The sequence below is a fragment of the Lacerta agilis genome, chromosome 2 (genome assembly GCF_009819535.1).
Source record: "Lacerta agilis isolate rLacAgi1 chromosome 2, rLacAgi1.pri, whole genome shotgun sequence".
Taxonomy (NCBI): Eukaryota; Metazoa; Chordata; class Lepidosauria; order Squamata; family Lacertidae; genus Lacerta; species Lacerta agilis.
In genome coordinates, this window is record NC_046313.1 from 90,428,479 (window position 1) to 90,447,456 (window position 18,978).

An 18,978-nucleotide genomic window follows, 5' to 3' on the forward strand; every position below is an offset into this window, starting at 1 on the left:
AGATATTTGGCTATCACATCTCTTTTCAGTCTCTTCTTACCTAGGCTAAACATACCCAACTCCCTCAACCATTTCTCATAGAATCATAGAATCATAGAGTTGGAAGAGACCACAAGGGCCATCCAGTCCAACCCCCTGCCAAGCAGGAAACACCATCAAAGCATTCCTGACAGATGGCTGTCAAGCCTCCGCTTAAAGACCTCCAAAGAAGGAGACTCCACCACACTCCTTGGTAGCAAATTCCACTGCCGAACAGCTCTCACTGTCAGGAAGTTCTTCCTAATGTTTAGGTGGAATCTTCTTTCTTGTAGTTTGAATCCATTGCTCCATGTCCGCTTCTCTGGAGCAGCAGAAAACAACCTTTCACCCTCCTCTATATGACATCCTTTTATATATCTGAACATGGCTATCATATCATGAGGCTTGGTTTCCAGAGCCTTTATCATCTTGGTCACCTTCCTCTGCACACATTTCAGTTTGTCAATATCCTTCTTAAACTGTGGTGCCTACAACTAGACACAGAACTCCAGGTGGTATCATATTTTCAATGGGACTAGGGGCTGTGAGGGACAGGCAAGAAACTATGGGGGCACAGAAGATTTGCTTCCTGCTTCCTGCTTGTTGTTTTTTGCAGAAAATCGCTCTTCATCTATAAGGACTGCAAACTTATATGTAGCTGAATTGTCAGGGTTATGACAGCAGCAGTACCAGTTGGTGAGGTGGCACAGGTTCTCTCTCTCTCACCGCTCCCCAACACAATGGGTCAATGGTGCCTGCTGAGATGGAGAGAGGAGGAATTTGGCACAGGTAGCTCGGTGTGATGTCATGCACTACAGCAGGAGCACTGCAGCAGGAGCTACACACCACACCATATTCCCTGTGCCTCTCCTGCCCCCCTCAGTAAGTGCCAGCAACTCACTGTGAAGGGAAGCTGGAACACTTATGGAGGTCCACCTGCAGAGACTCAACAGCTGCTACTGGGCAACAGCACTATTAAGTTTCATTATGGCTTCCTTTCAACATGGCTTCCTTCTGACTCTGCAGTTGAAAGCACAGACATTAACACCAGCATTTGCTGTCCACTCATCTCGGTCTTCCTGAGTAGAAGACTCTTTCTTATGTCCATATTATAGGGCTGCCATACATCCGGAATTCCCGAAAGGTGACGCTTTGTCCTGGATCTCAGGCAAGTCGTTTGAAAAATTGTGGTTTTTCTGACATTTGGCTCAACAACTTTTGGGTTTTCCCATAAAAGCTCAACAACTTCGGTGGTTTCCTTAAGAAAAGCTCAACAACCCTACCATATTATGGTGTGTTAACCATAGGTCTTTGACCAGTAATATGTGTATTTAACACAGTGAAGGTTCATATGAAGAGAAAAAAGCTAATTCAGCATAAATTTAATTCCATTTCTGTAGAGGCCATTTTACAACAACAGTTATTTTCCATACTATGCTTCCTAAACAAACAAACAAATAACCAACCTGCTAAAGCTAAAATGGTATAGTTAGCATCATTTGAGAAACCATGCACAGAAGATAAACAGGCCTGGCCAAAAGAAATCACAAACACACTTCTCTGTCTTTATGACAATGGTTAACTTAATTGGTTGAATTATTGAAAGATACTCGGAGTCGAGTGTGAATTTCATGCTCTTTATTCAGCTCATAGTAGTGAGGAATGCAGTTCCCCCAAAACGTTTGCTTTATATACACTATTTACACAATGGGCCCCACGTGATTGGCTAATTCCGGGATACTATTGTGTGCCAATCAGAGTGTGGATTCACTTCCACCTGGAGCTGGATTGGGTGGCTCCTGCAGACCAATCAGACTGCTGCAATCTCAATCCTATTGTTCTGGGACCAGTCAGACTGCTGCAATCTCAATCCTATTGTTCTGGGACCAGTCAGACTGCTGCAATCTCAATCCTATTGTTCTAGGACCAATCAGACTGCTGCAGTTTGGATCCTATTCAGCTCAGTACATAACACCTATGTTCTGTCTCAGGATTCTACAGTGTTGCTGACCTTTTGAACACATTGATTATTTCCAATTTTGGTTGGGATTGGAAAACAAAACTAAAAGCACAGCGTATTTTTTTCCCTGGACTTGATGCTGCTGCTTCCAAAGAGAAAACAGGCTTATTTGTGATACAGGGAAGATTAATTTCTCAACGTGACAAGGAGTTGGAATTGCTCTCCAAAATCTTTGCATACTGCAGGGAGCCAATGCAACAACATTCACAGTTTCTACTACACTGTGAGGAGGAGGAGGTCAACTCCATTGCTAAAGCACAAAAGCTCCCTGCACCAAAACCAGAACGAGCTCCAAGACCTGTACAAGCTAAATGCTGCTTCCTGGGAATCAATCAATGAAATCCTATTGACTCCAGGGGCTGCTTGAATGGCCCCTACCACATACTACTTTCTGTAACTGCCAGTCCGCTGCCTTAATGCTTCCCGATTAAAATTGTCTGCTGTATTCTCATGCAGATTATTTTGTGTGTGTTTCTAGCTGCTCACTAGGATGTAGCAGGAAATGAAGCTCAAAATTCCATTTCCAATTACACTGCCTCACAGCAGGTGAGCCCTGGTTGGGGCAGGTATTATCATGAAATCACCTGCCAATAGAGCATGCAGAAGCTCTGCTCGCATGTTACACGGAGGCAAACAGCAGGGATGATGGAATTCAATGGAGTAATCAGGGATAATAATATCGCAGATTTTTTAGATGAAAGAGTGAGTAAACATGGAATCAATTGGCAGATGAAAACCTACATTTGTCAAGAATGCAGTAAGCCCTGCATTTATGGGCTCCCCACTGCCAGCAGTAGGGAGTGCATTGACTTAAAAAAGGGCTTTATTAAGCAGGGTCTCGACCTTCCACCAGCTATGCGGCCAACCCTCTCTCTTCTGCCCTTATCCATTTATACAGTCTGGCATTCGCAACTAAAAATAGCTTAAGCCAGAGATGGCAAATGGTATAGACCAAGCCATTTAGGGGCCACAATAATGTAGTAAGTAAGCCTTATTAAATGGTTATTGATCCTAACTGACTTTTCATGATGAATTTCCTCCTGCTATAGCCCCCCTCTTTTTTCTTTTTCTTTTAGGCAGGGATAGGAAATTGGTAGGCCACATACTACCAATACATAGGCCAGTGTGGTGTAGTGGTTAAGAGTGGTAGACTCGTAATCTGGGGAACCGGGTTCGCGTCTCCGCTCCTCCACATGCAGCTGCTGGGTGACCTTGGGCTAGTCACACTTCTCTGAAATCTCTCAACCCCACTCACCTCACAGTGTGTTTGTTGTGGGGGAGGAAGGGAAAGGAGATTGTTAGCTGCTTTGAGACTCCTTCGGGTAGTGATAAAGCGGGATATCAAATCCAAACTCCTCCTCCTCCTCCTCCTCCTCCTCCTCCTCCTCCACTTCCTTTCCCCTTTGATACAGTTTTATTTGATACAGTTAACCAACTGGCATTAACCCAAAAAGCACTCCATAGTCTGGCACTTCTCTTTTTGGGGATATTGTATATATCTATGCACTTGGATAGATGCCTCTTACTAGCTACGTTATTACTGACACAACCTTCCAAACTTCATTTGCTGGCAGACTGAAAGTGCAATGCAAAAAAAAAAAAAAGTCCACTTGGCTCTCCCTTAAGATAGAGTTTCCAGATAACTATTCATTTGGACAAACGGGTTTTGCCAACATGGGAAATTAGATACCTGTATGCCTGCAAGGTCTTGTTGGTACTGTTTAGTATTCTCTGATTCTCTGACTGATATCAGATCTTCTCATGCCAAGCAGACATGAAAAAGCAAAACTGGGCGATCCAGCAGATGTGTACACTGCAGAGATTAAGGATCCTTCTGCAAGACTGGATTACATACACGCTCTTCAAAGTATAATGCCGAGAAACTTTTAGGAATCAACATTTTTATCAAATAACTGACAGCACTGTTACTTTATTTACTGTTGATCTCTTCTCTCTCTCATTATTTTACAATGGATGTATACAGTACTTTACAGATTTACGTGTGAAAAAAGTCATATTCCCCTCAGTTTATAATCTGAGAGTGAGCAAGTATAGTGACCCTATACCTGGGACCCAAATTTATGTGCTTACTATAGAACTGTTAAAGCAATATAATAGTGCTTTCGATGTATGGTGCGGATGTGGCTCAATTTATGTTTCGGATTCAGCATCCATTTGGATTCAGCATCTATTTGCTGGGCATTTTTATCTCGTGAATATATGTTCTGGCAAATCATTCTGCTACTTGCCTCTTTACTTTGCTTAATATTTTCAGTCCGGCCCAACTTCATTGATATTTTTTCCCTCCTTCAGTTTGAAAAGAGACACATGGCAACTTTTGACCTCTAGAGAGAATTGTGATCTCTATGTCAGGTCCAGGCTTATCGTTTGCCAGAGTTATGAGGCAGTTATCTCGGACAACAAAAACAAAAGGCAGGAGGAGAGGAATGAAGGCCGTACCTTGGCCGTCCGCCTTTGCTGGAGGACAAGAGTGTGCATGCCACACAGCCTATTGTGCCACCTAAATGGGCCTGCTTCCCTCAGGTGCATAGCCAAGGTCGTTCCACCTTGCTTAGTTAACCATTCAAGGTGTTCTTGCTAGAGAGGAAATCTGAGTTCTTTTAATATAACTGCCAGTCCAGTCTGTTTTTGTGTCTGGAATGTAGGAGCATCTTGTCCTCAGGCAGAAAAACACCTTGTGTTGCCCCTGACCTGAGTATTAGAATGTTTCTTCAGGTATATTGCAAAAGACAATTCGAATGAATGGCTTATTCCATTATTTTTGCATACCTAGGTGCAATTTGTTCCATGAGTTAACATTCTGAGAGATAGAGGAGAAAAACAGATATCTGATAATATACTTTTTAAAAAGAAATGAGGGTGCAGAGAAGAATTAAGCGTTCAGCATAAAAAAAATATTGCTGCTGTCAGTGCTTTAGTAATGTGGTTACAAATAATTCAGTGTATAATCTGCATCTTTAGTCATGTGAAACCTCTTCCTGGAAGCTGGGCTGTGACTCCATTTGGTCTCCTGCTGATTTGAATGACGCTCTGCTTAGATAAACGGAACATGGGCCAACAGGAAACCTCTTACGAGACTGGGAACCCATTGAATCATCAAAATTATACCAGCATTACATCTGCGCTCTTGTCTTGTCACCTACATAATATATACAGGCCATTCTCTAGTCTTTAACAGAGCCCACTGAAAAGTGTCTTTATGTTGATCAATGCATATTCCATTTTCCAAGGCAATATGCTAAGTATCTTTGTGGAGAATGGTGCATAAGACATCGTGTGGTGACAGAAGATGTACAAAAATCATCAGAGGTATCAAAGAAACTGGGGTTTCCCCCTCTATCCTGAATGCCTTGAATGGTTAACTGAGCAAAGTGAAAGGAACTAAATTAGGGGCCTATATCGCAATGCATTTGCTTGGCTATTGTACAGAGGCAATTACTGCCAATTGCAGGCAGAAATAATCAGGCATCTGTACATGCCAGTAGACGTGCATAAAAGCATGCAGAAATATGGGGTGAGGGGAGAGGAATGTGCTTTTGAACAGTTTCTCCTTGGCTTCATGAATATTGAGCCCTAAATCCAAGTTGTCCAATGACAGTCTCAGAAGCATGCATCATTAAGCCAGAAATTCCTTTAATGGGGTTTTGCTTCAAATGCAAGCAGACATGCCTAAAAGCACAATGTAATTGTCTTAAGTAACTCTCTCCCCGCCCCTTCTCTCCATTGCCAGCGACTTCAGTTCATTCTAATTCTTCAGGAATAAACATAACTTTAAAAATGCCACTCTTAGAGCTCTCATAAATGAAACATAAGGTTTTGGTTTTTTTGAAGTAGAATTCACTTTCCCAACAAAGCAATTGTGTTGCGTCACTTTTATCAGAGCAATGTCACTCTTCTTTGTGTGCACCAGAGATAGCCTAGGACCATTTCCCCATCTAGTTTAGTGTTTTCTGAACTGACAGGAAAGTAGCTATCCAAGGTTTCAGACAGAAATCTTCCCTTTTCAGCCCTACCTGGAGGAGGAACTTTGAGCCATATTGTTGGAGGACTCGTTGCAGGCTATTTAGCCCACTCCCCTGCTTTGATTCAGGAAATTCAGAGCTAAGCCATCCCCCCTCTGGTGAAAGTGAACCCTCCTGTAACTTCTTCTGGTCCTGTCCCCTTGGGCAACAGAAAACAAGGCTTTGAACCTTCACTGTAACAGGCCTTCATGGATTGGAAGAGGTCTATCACTTCCAACACTCAGTCTTCTTTTCTTCAGGCTGAACTTAGTCAGTTTCTTCAAACTTCTCTCACAGATACAGCTTCACTGCGCTCCTTCAAACCCATTCAAATTTGACTACACCTTTCTTAAAGGGCAACACCCAGAACTGAGCATGGTACTCCATAAAACAGAATAAAGCGTAGCACTTTTTCTGACTTGGAAACTGGTTCCATTAATGCTGCATTAACCTTTTTTGCAACCATGTCACATTGCTGACTCACGTTCAACTTGTGATCAGCTACACTCCTGGGATCCTTTTTATGTATGCTACTGCCAAGCCAGGTACCCTCCTCCATACTATATATGTGCATTTGGGATTTTTGTAATTGTTGGGAGGGTGGGAATCCAGTTTCAAATAAAATCTACCAATAATAAAAACGTAATGTCTTACTGCCGGTAATCCTGCGCAAACCAATACAAATACCTTATAGCAGGCCTGAATAATTTGTGACTTCCCAGCCCCCAGGCTTGCATTATGTCTGCCAGGTAGTTTTCAATACGCAGCTGGCAGACTGCATTTGGCTTTTGGGGTCACATGTTGCGCAGGCTTAGGATAGACCCTTGGCATGATCTGAGCCATTTTGGGTGGAATCCACTCTTTTATGGAAAGACTAGCCTCTAGAGTTTCCACTTACACCGTGCCAAAAAAGAAGAGAGGAAACGCATCACCGGGGGGGGGGGAAGGGCGTGTATATTTGCATGTGCTAATTCATATGTATTGCTAGAAATTTATAAATTATTGTTATAATTTAAAAGTAAATACAGAACATGCCACCAAAGTGGGGAAGACTGTTGGAACCACTGTGACCAGTGGTTATTCTGCTGTCTGCATACTAACTCATGCTGTGCAATATCAAGGCCTTTGATTTCCTTCTTATAGTTCTTTATCTTTATCTTGGACCTGACAGCCCTTCAAACAGAGAATAGTAGGTCACACACACACACACACACACACACACCCAGCCATCAATGTTCTGAGATCAAAATAAATTCATATCAGCTTGGGATGGGTGGCAAATAAGTGGAAATTCTCCCCTCCAACAGTGTTAAAATTCTCTTCCTATACTTCACAGCCAGAGATATACTGTCACTAAATATGGATGTTGTACTTCAGAGTGCTGTTTTCACGGGCCATTTAGCTTAACCAGGTAAACTAGCATTTCCTTCTCTTAAAGCTTCTGTCTTAAAAGTGAATGATCCCATGTGTTTGAAGCCTGATAGTACCTTGCTTTCATCTATTCTCCACTCCATCTCAAGGCATAAAAACAGCCTTTATGCCTCACACACAAATCAGCCTATTTACGACTTTAAAAAAAAAAATCATTAAAGTCATCCTTCACAAAGAAGACAACCCATTCACTGAATCATTTCAATCTACCTTTATTTTATTTTTAAGTTCCGCTCCTGCCCATACTGTATTCTTGGGGAACCTGAAACAACCAGAATTGCATGGAATATACCCAAGAGTGCATAAACTGCTTCTTGAATGAACCTGCGTGATAATTCCTTCGTTCCTTTTATGTAGCTGTCAAGGAAAGGTTGGACAGAAAGGAATTCCATGTACTTCCCTCCCCTCCTGAGATTCTCATTCTTTTGTTTCTCCTCCAGGGTAGATAAGGAATAAAGTACTGTGCAGCCTGTAGTCGCTTACTTGCTCAATATTGTTGTTCATGAGCCAGAAATGGTTGGGCAGCATTGATCTAGTGTTTAAGGTCATATTTTGCCATTTTTCAAATGAAGGTCCTCCAGCGGAAAGTAATAGAATTTCTACCTAAAAATCAATGATAGGATGTGGTATAGATAGAGAGATGTGGATTGGCTCACTTAAACAGTTATCCCATTGGAATATAGCAACGAGCTGCGCTGGTTTCAAATATAGTGTCATTATGGTTTTGCCGAGCCACAAAGTTATCTTCTTTCTAAACAAACCTTAAATCCAAATTGCCGTGGAAACTGACGAGTTGCCTTAAATCCCATCTTTGTCTTCAATTGGCATTGCTACACAATTTCACCCCATTTTCTTCTTGAAATTTAGATCTTTAGCATCTCTTTGGGGGAAGACAATACAAAAGATGAATCATTCAAGAAATCAGTCTCAGTCCTTGGGACTAGCCGGCTAAGGTCCCATGTTGTATGAATCCCAAGCTGTGCCAAGCTGCCCTGTTATAATTTGGGCAATCACTGAACTGCATGCTCCATGCTATGTTCCATTTACTCATAATGAAACACCATGTAACTCAACATGACCTAGCAGGACCTCACACTTCAAGACAGCATGAATGAACCATTTCAAAAGCACAGAGTGGATGAATCCCTCCAGTGGCATTATTTCTCCCACTGCTACTTGTCTTTCTGCAGACGTCTGACTCAGAAAGGACAAATATGACTTATTATAAAGCACTGGAAACATTTGAATGGCTCCAGATTGTCATGGTTTTCCAGCAAACAGCCATCAGTCTTTATCCTTCAAACATATTCTGTTACAAAGAGTGGCACAGAATTCCTCTGGGTAACGTATTCTTGCCGGGGTGGCTTTTGTACTGACAAAAAAGTGCTCCTTTAACAGAAACAGAATTTCCTCACTTGCGGGAGAAATGCACCCAAAATTTGTAGAATCACATCGGGTTGCTAAGCAACCAATAGTTTGCCCGTGTCACTCGTTGGTGATCAATTCAAGTCATTCATCAAGGTCTAAAGCACCTTGTAAAGGAATCCCAATACATTTTGTTCCTTGGGAAACCTCCATAACTTCTTGTAACGCAATAACACATTGGCTCTGAGAAGATAAACTTTGTAGATGCTCTTTTGATGAATGTGATATGGTAATTCATTATTCTTTAAAACACTGCTAATGGGAAAAGCAATAATTAACCACATCAATGTAACACATGTGAGATAAACTGGAGTAATTAGTACTGTTTTGCAATAGTTCCTGTCCTCTCCCAGTGGGGAAATTAAAAATAAAGAAAAGCTGGGGTATACAGAAGCTTTCTTATCATGCCCACTATTCACAACATCCTTGAGTCTACCTTAAAGCTACTTTTTGTTGGCTTGCCCCCTCCCATCCAATGACAGGTGATTCATTAAGCATTTCAGTGGCAAACAAAATGGCTGCAGTTCAGACTCCACTAAATAAACATAAAATGCTTGCAAATAATCTCTTATTTATAGGAATACTTATCTTGGGGCTTTCTGGGGGGAAAATAGCAGGGCTATTATGTTTTCACTCATTATATTTAATTATCAACATAGTACATGCTAAATGCCTGTAATAATTGCATTCCTCTGAGTGACAGCTACTATGTTGAATAGAAAACTGTAATCCAAAGGGCCACAATTGAACGTATGTACAGTATCCTAATTTTCTTGTTTCAAGCCCTCATAAAGAATACAACTATTCATTTCTTGGCAGCACAGTAGTACAGTAGAGAATTACTGTCACTGATGACGTAGGTAGTATGCTCTTCCATTTATGAATAAACTTTTACATGCCCAAAGTACAATCCAAATGCATTGACTGTTATTAATGTTTCAATGAAACATTTTCATTTTATACTGAAAGAACTAGTCCATTGTGTTTAGAGAAACACTTAGTGTCCTTGCTCAAACTGCTGCAACCAGAACTGAGGTGAGCATACTCCACAGGCAAGCCCCTGCCTCAGAAGACCATCCAAGCAGCTGTGCTAGAGTAGACCAAAGACCCATCTAGATCTGCAACCTTTTCTCACAGGGGCCAACCAGACGCCTATAGGAAACCCACAAGCAGAACCTGAGCACAACACTCTCCCCAGTTGGGATTCCCAGCAACTACTGTAGCAACATGATCCAATTCAATTCATGCTCTTAGAACCTCTAAAAGACAAAAAGACCTTCATTTTCAGGGAGGGGGCACCAGCAGCTCAGACACAAGGAGTTCTGCTACATGACTACCTCTTACATCTGTAGTCAATAAAGTTGTGGCCCGATTTAACCCAAATGATAGTCTCAGGGCGAGTAAAGTTGCCATGCCTCTTATTCTTGGCATTGGTATTGAGAGGTTCAAGGGGTAGCAGGGAAGCTTTGCCACACAAAACATACGTGCTCCATGAATCCCTTGCTCATCTATACATAGTTTAGAAATTTGGCTTGCCTTTTAAACTAGAAAACTTCTCAGGAAATGACACAAAAATGTATAAGTCAGCCACAACTAGTGATCTGGAAAAATCAATATTCTGTATCAGATAAATATGAGCTTCTTAGGATAGCAGCAGCAGATGGCAGTTGGCCATTAGTACTGCTTGAAGAAACATGTGACTATCTAGAACAGTGGTTTTCTCTTAAAGATAACTATCCTGAGAATGCTAGCCTCATCAGCCCCAAAAGCGTTGTAAAAAAATATGCATGCCTCGGTCCAGTAGTCTTGGGCATTTTGCGTCAACATCAGAGTTACCATAAGAATGAAATCAAATAGTGATGGGTGGGAAAGAGATGCTGGTCCAATAATCAAGTTTATTAAATTTGTGAGGTCCATGCCTTTACACAAAATACCATAAAACATTATTAAAAAGATAAACGATAAAATTATAAAAATAAGCTAAAATTCATGCCATGCTGTCCCAGCAAAGGAAACTACCCAAAAAAACCCACCATTCAGGAAAGAAGATACAGCAACAGGTTAGGAGAGCAATGGGAGGGACCTCACCATTTCATCCAAGAACCATACCCTAGTTTTCATAGCCTTCACCACAAAGACCGCTACCACGTGAGAAATCCGTGGATCAGCGTCCACCAACAAAAACTTTACTTGGTCCTCAGAGTTGACTATTGATTTGGGAATAGTTTGTAACATCGCATCCCTGAAGGCCGAATAGATGGGACAATACAACATGTAATGTGTGAGATCCTCTTTGGTTCTCATATGACAAGGACATATACGCTGCTCTACTGGTATTTTTGCATATCTGCCTGACAGATAGGCCATAGGAATGGTTTGAAAACGGGCCATGGTGAAAGCTCTCCGAAGGGTGGGATTGGTGATATTCGCCAAGTAATTGGCGCAGGTTTTGACTGTTTTCAGTCGGGGAAACCAGTGGGAGGACCCTGGGTTCTGTATTTTTGTGATGTCTAACAGGGCGTCTCTCTCCAGGATCCATTCCCGAACTTTGTCCGGGCTCCACAGTTTGAGAGTATTAAACTCCGGTAGGGTGTATCTAACCAGGATCTCAGATAGGTTTTGACGCCAAGTGGTGTTCTTCTGAAGAGATACAAAGGCTTGTTTGGCCAATAAGGTGTTTGAAGTGTTTGCAAGGTTGATGTAAAATCGTAGGAATCTTAAGTGGGCCCTGGCAGACACAGAGGGTAATCCAACCTCCACCCTCAAAAAAGCTGCCGGGGTTCCTTGAGGAAGGCCTAGAATCCTCTTGAGATAATAATTTTGCAAAATTTCAAGCCGTTCCAACAGCCTCTGGTTCCACCCCCAGAGTTCTACCCCATATAACATCTGGGGAATAATCAAATGGTCCAATAATCAAATGGTCCCCTCAAGCAATCTTATCAAATGCTTGAAGAAAGGAATCCTACCCTTCCCCATCCCCACAATGGAGAAGAATGATGGGGTATCAGGCAGCATGGGGTTCCAGCAACGATTGGAAAAGTCTTCTTGGTGTCTCCTGGTTCTAGAAATGAAGTTCAGAATGACATTTCCAGGTAATGAGAGGCTAGTCTGTCATTACCTGCAGGAGTTCAAGGGCTTGCATGTCTGGAGGAAGAAAAGCATTAGGGGAAACAATTTCTATCAAGAGGGAAGCCGAAACTAAGCTCCTTCTTCTGTCACTGGCACAGCCTCCCCACTGGCCCTGCACAGACACATCTTGCTACACTGTTTCCATCTGGAAGATGAGGGATTTGCTGCCCTTTGATAAAGGGAAAGATTTGCAAAAAGAGCTGAGGCAGATGCTCGCTCAAGTTGCCATCATGTAAGGTTTGAGATGGAGAGAAGTTGGCACGCAGGCAGGATCTCACATGTGGAGGAAGCATTCATGCCTTGTCTTTCTCCTGATGTGGTTTCTGAATTTTGAAACATGGTTTGGGGGCTGGAGGAATGAGATAGTCTCTAGTTTTTGTTTGGAAAACAGCTTGTATTAGCTGAGCCCAATTTCGAATCAAGCTGAGCCAGAGTCTACACTTTTATCCACCATGACCACCACCCTGCAAATGGATTTCTGATGGATTAGGTCAGAGGTGGAGAACTTCCAGCCTAGGAGCTGAATGTGGTCCTCCAAAGAAGCCCTGGCTGCCAACTTCCTCCTCCTTAGTTTCAATTTTGCCCATCCAAAATTGGCTCATGTCATTGGCTCAGGTTTCACCTACTGTTGGCCTTCCTGCTTTCTATCATCCCAGTCCCAAAGGGCAAGAGCCACCAGTGACCATGGCCAATAATCAGGGATGGTGCGAGTTGTAGTCCAACAATATCAGAAGGGAAGCAAGCTGACTATCTATATGTTAGATGATCCAGACTAAAGTTACTTCCACTTAGGTGCAACTGAAATTAGCAGAACTTGATTTTATTAATGGCTTACTTTATGCACTGATTTCAAGCAGGTGTGTGATAAAATTAGGGCCAAACTGTCACATTGACTCTAAACATGTTATTAGCAACAACACCAAGTTTTTAAAAATTTAATAGCAGGTGCAGGAGAAAGCAGTTTTTATGGGGAACGGAGTGTGTAGGATGCTGTCAATGAACCGCTGGGTCAACAAACTGCTAATAGCCTTGGGCAAGAGGGGGCTCTTATTGGAACCAATGGCAGGGTTTATTTGTTTGTTTTAACCCTTATCCTGCATGCGGGTCATGGCTGGGGGAGGAAAGGTTTAAACTTATCCTCCTCCTCCTGCACTACAATCTGATAGGCAGTGCACTCCTCCCCTTTCCCTGCTATTAAATAAAAAAACAAATTGAGACTGGATCCGATTCAGTGGTCTGAGACACACACTCAGGGGCAGCCAATTCCTTGGAGTTCTTTAATGGATTTCCACCCTGCTTTTCTATTATAAAAAAGAAACTCTGCTTTCAAATCCAAGGCAATACACCCAAACATCTCAACCCTGTGTTAGGTCACTGCCACGTTCCTAAAAAGTGTTTGTGGAGGGGGCAGAAGGGTTTGAAATTTTCACCCTGCCTTCTTCCAAGATCTATTTCCCAGTCCTGCTTCCCCTTAGGTGCCTTCAAGGCTGGAAAGAACTTCTACCAGAAAGGAAAGCATGTGGGAAGAAGTGGCTTCTGGGAGGGAAGGCGGGACTAGTGTAGGGAGGGTTTATCCTGCTGCAGCTCAGTCCAATGTACAGGAAGTTGGCCAAGCCAACATTCTAACTCATAGGCCATACCACCATAACATTTCAGGTGCTCTTCAGTTACAGAGGACACTTCTTTAACGATCAATAAGCACATCTGGCCTTTTTTGAATGAAATACTATCTCCAAAAATAAGAGCTGTTCTCCCACTGGAAAACCAAACCAAGCCCTGCAAGACAGAATGCATCCAAAACATCCAGCATGACATTTCATGCTGGAAGGGACCACGAGGGTCATCCCTGCAGCGCAGGTATCTCTTGCCCAATGTGGGGCTCAAACCCACGTCCCTGAGATTTAAGTGTTTCATATAGCACAAACAACTAAAGGTATCTAATCATCAAATTCAGCAGCATACATCTTTGATTCGTAATTGTCGATATCGAGAAACACAAAACGACCCCCCTTCACCCTCAGAGACTCAGGAAACGGTCTCTCTGATGTTTCCAGCGCACCGCGCCCACATGCAAACTTTCTCCAGACGAGACGACACCGACACACGGGAGGGGGGCCCCGCCCCCTTTCCCGGGACTGCACAATTGATCGATCTCTTGAGAGGCGATGGTGGACTTTAAACGTGAAATCCCCACGCCCCATACTTTGGCAATACGAGTTAGATGATCCACAACCTGAGAGCATTTCTTTCCTCTGTCTTGGATAGAAAGGGCGCGCAGGAAAAGCTCCACACTCAACACGGCACCATTGCGAGGAAATTCCCTCGCTTAGCCCCGCCACCAACCCATGCCTTGGGAGAGCCAAGCCAAGCACTTGTTAAATTGCCCATGGCATCGGGCAGGGAAAGCAAACTGAGGTGGGGAAGGAGGGGCGCGCGATTTTAAATGCAGCCCTCCAGGTGAGCCATAGGTAAGCCTTGCCTTTGCTCCTGCCACACCCACCCACCCCATCTCTGCATATTTCAAGCTGTGGGGAAAAAACGCCGCCCCATTCCCATATTTTGGAGACCCCGTCCCTGGCTTCCTCCTGTCACTCTCCTGCCCGTCCTGGACAGCCCGGGAGTCGCCTGCTGGCTCCGTCCAGGAAGCCAATGGCCATCGATTTCCCATCAAGGTGAGAGGGAGCGAGCAGCTCCTCCCCCCTCTTCTCTCACACTCTTTGCTCCTTCACCACCACCACTCATCCGTCCTTTTCTCTCTTACCTTGCTCCCTGGGCAGCCCCTGGGGTGGGGTGGGGGGCGTGTGGACCTCTCCGGGAAGATGCAGCAGGAGTTTTGCCAGGGAGTCCGGCTCCGTTTTTGCTCTGGAGGCGAGCGCTGCTCCAGGAAGCCCGGTCCCGGCTCGCCAAATTAATCACTTTGCCTGCTCCGCCAAAAGGGGAAAGGAGAAGGGAGGAGGGAGGAGGAGAGAGAGGGAGGGAGAGAGAGAGAAGAAGAAGAAGGGAAGAAAATATCAAGCGTGCAGAAAGGAAGAAGGGTCCCTCCGTGACTGGCATCAATATCTCCTTCGGCAGAGCTTCAAGGGAGCCATGGCATCGAGCCCCTAAACCTCCCAAATCTCTCCCAGCTCCACACACACACACACACACACACACACACTCTGCTACTGCTGCTGCTGCTCAAGGGAGGAAAAAGACAGCCAGAGCCAGCCCCCCTCCCCACTTTACACCGCTGCAAAGCTGGGAGAGAGAGCTGGAAAGAGGGAGGGAGGGAGAGGTGGGTGGGTGATGCGTGTCTTGGGGCATCGAGGGACCTGCTCACCCTGTGGCGACCTGGAATGATGAAAGGAACGTTTCCCGGTACTGTACCTGGGAATCATGTGTTTTGGGGAAGGAGACCCTGTTTAACCCATCAAAGTGAATTGTCCCCACCCCCTTAACATTCCCGGGCGCACCAAACACAGAGACATACATAAGCCTTCCAGAGTGAAATGTCTTTCCCCTATTTACAGAGCAACAGAGGGCTGGGGAGGGATTTACCTGATCTCCCTCCCACTGCAGCAGGTGTGAAGAACCCCCTTCCCTGAACGGTCAGTGATGGTCATTGTCTTCTGCGGGGCGGGAATGTGGTGAGGGTACTCTGATATACTATATAACCATCCTAATTATTTATATATTGGATTTGTCAAAAAAAGAATGCGTGTGTGTGTAAAACATACAAATGTATCGAGTAAAATACACATGCACACAAATACAGCCAGGTGTGGAACTTCTCCCATTGAGCCATAAAAATTAAATGAGCTTTCCCTGAAGACACAAAACAAGCAGAGATGATCCCAGCTTCCCAGGTTTCCCTTCTTCCTCGAAACATAGAATGAAATGAAATGATCATTCCCTTAACTCGAAAGGAGTCAGAAGCAAGGCGGAGACATGCACCCCCAACTAGATTAAGGGGGCAGAAGTGTGTGTCTAAAACGCCGGGTTATCATTAATCGAATATCCCCTAATGGGTGGTAAAGTTTGACATCACCCTCTCCCTCTCCCGCACGACAACACACACACACACACACACAAATACACACAGAGCGAAAGAGAGCTATCCTTGCCATGCTGAACCACCCTGCGTTACCAAGAGCAACAAGAAGCTCCTCCGGGAGCACGCCGTACCTTGGAAAGGCAGCCGAGTTCTTCTTCTTCAGAGCAGCTGCTTGCAACAGGGGAGAAAACGAGCAGGGGGGCGAAGCAGGAGGGAAGTGGGCACCACCAGGCATCAAATGGCTGGAGAAAGGTCTCATTTGGCACTGGTGCCCTGCTCTCTAATCGTTTCACACACACCCCTACAAGCGCACGCAAGCACAACCCCCGCACCCCTCCCACCCTCTTCCTCAGGCTGCATGAGATAGGAGGGATTGCATGCCAGCCTCCTCCTCCCTCTGCCCAAAGGTAAAGAGGTCCAGTCCTGGCATGTTGCTAGTGCCTCACACTTCCCCTCCCTGAACTCCTCAGGTATCTGCCACACCCTTCCAGCGAAAATGGGCATAGAGAGCGAGAACAGCCAAGAAGTGCTGCTTGGAAAGTTCCCCACAATGTGGGGTAGAGGAACTCTGAGAAATGGGGGTGGGAGAAGAAGACCCCTCCCTCTCACGGTGGGGGGAGAAGAGGAAGATGAGACACAGGGCATGCACTCTGATCAGCTATGTAATAATAATAATAATAATAATAATAATACCCCTCAACACCCAACTTCACCACCACCACAAAAAGGACATGCTGGAGCAATCTTTATACAGGGGCGTCTCCTCTGCAGGACACAAGTAAAATAAATGCCCTTTTGTTCTGAACAAATAAATTGCATCCAGTTTTGGATACATGAGATATTTGTCAGGGCTAATTTTGGGATGTACTAAAACAAGTGACAGAGAATTGCCATTTGAAATACCCACTTTAAATAGCTGCTTCAACTCCAGGGTGATGACCACACAGAGATGACCAAAACCTGCCTTTCCTAATTGCCACTACAATCCATTGGTAAGAGATTATGTCATGCTAAATTGCTGCTGCAAACCCATCACTTTTTGCCTGAAAAACAAGGGAATTTCTGTTGCCATATACTAAGTTGGCCCATTGGTCTATTTAGCCCCATATTGTTCACACTGACTGGGAACAGCTTTTTAGGGTTTCAGGTGTGTGGATGTGTGGGTTCTCAATCCTACCTGGAGATGCTGGGGATTGAACCTGGGGTCTTCTGCATGCAAGGCAGATGCTCTACTACTGAGCTACAGCCCTTGCTCAAAGCTCAGACCCTGTTAAATGATCTGCAGGCATTATTGTCCACTATGTTGAGCAACAGAATTGTGGAGTGGCCAGCAAAACTGTATTCAAATGGTTGTAGGAAATGGAGAAATGACTTGCATAAAGTTGAGACCCACCATCAATCACAGATGTGTCAGGGACCCCTTCCCCCAAGCTCTTGGGATGCTTACAACATTGTCTCCCACTTCCCACGCTCACTAATTTTGGTACTAAAACAGGATCTCAATAGAAATCACAACAACCCTGTGATGTAGCCAATTTTTGTTTTCCTCTATTACAACCTCAGAATACATCTAGGCAACTACTGTACATAGACTTCTGAATGGCCAACACTGGCATATGTTTGGTCCTGAGAAGTCATCTGCAGCCTTTGGTGCCTTCCATTGCAAGCAACTGTGTTTCTGAATGGTCATTGCAACAAACTGGCATGGCTTGGATCCTCCTAAACTATTCCCCTTTCAAAACTGGTTTCCATTCTCATCTGCATAAAAATCAGCAGACTTTCTGAATGGGGTGCATTGCCTCAGCTGTAATTCTGCACACACCCCTTTCAGAAACAGAAAGCTTCAGAATAAAGGCATACCTCTAGTTGGCCTTATGAATGTGTTATGTCATCTTGCAGTGAGTGGACTGTGGTTTAGCACCTTGCCCTGAAAGCCTCAACATAAAACTCTACAACAGGCTTGTCATTCCAAATGTCCATAGGAATGTACTGAGTATGGGCAGCGATTTTGCACCAACCTGCTGGCCTAAAGCATGCTAAAATCTATTTATAAATGGCCCTCAAGGTTCTGCCAGTTCTTTAGATTATACTCATTTTGGAGGGGGGACCATTATAAAAGATTGGCCCTTACAAGTGGCTATCAAATTGCATAGAAAGTGAGCCATGCTTTTATTTATTTATCATAAAGGTAGAGGTAAAGGACCCCTGGATGGTTAAGTCCAGTCAGAGGTGACTAGGGGTTGCAGCACTCATCTCACTTTCAGGCTGAGGGAACCGGCGTTTGTCCACAGTTTTCTGGGTCATGTGACCAGCATGATGAAAACACTACTGATGCATGGAAGACCATGACAAGTGCCAGAGCGCACGGAAACGCTGTTTACCTTCCCACCACAGCGTTACCTATTTATCTACTTGCACTGGCGTGCTTTTGAACTGCTAGGTTGGCGGAAACTGGGACAGAGCAATGGGAACTCACCCCATCACAGGGATTCTAACCGCCGACCTTCCGATCAGCAAGCCCAAGAGGTTCAGTGGTTTAGACCACAGCGCCACCCGTGTCCCATTTAGAATCATATAAATGCATTTTTAATCTGAATGGCCATAGAAATTACCGGTACCTAGAAATTATTTGGGTGGTGTAGCTGCCTATGACAAAAACCAGACTCCTGGGATGGTAACAGCACCTCACTCCCATGCTTTTCTCATCTGACTTACTCTGCCTGGGTGTTCAGGTATATTTTTGCCACAGTCCTTATGACAACCTTCTGAAGGACATCAGTATCATTTTCAAATTTCTTTGATGAGCAGCTGAAGTTGAGAGAATAGAGCTTTGCTCTCTGTTCATCAGTATGCAGATGATACCCAGCTCTACCTCTCTTTTAAATCAGAACCAGTGAAGG

At 44.2% G+C, this 18,978-nt stretch overlaps 1 protein-coding gene across 3 annotated transcripts in view; it reads right to left on the bottom strand.

Moving 5' to 3' along the window:
- The window catches only part of CHL1 (cell adhesion molecule L1 like), a 193,287-nt gene extending 176,912 nt beyond the window's left edge, over nt 1-16,375 (bottom strand). For 2 of the 3 annotated variants that reach the window (XM_033141201.1, XM_033141202.1), the window contains exon 1: nt 14,807-15,193. The gene's annotated coding sequence lies outside the window, so the exon portion shown is untranslated. Of the gene's footprint in view, nt 1-14,806; nt 15,194-16,209 lie in introns of those variants that run through there. The other variant, XM_033141200.1, reaches the window with a different exon arrangement.
- Nucleotides 16,376-18,978: the final 2,603 nt, after the last annotated feature.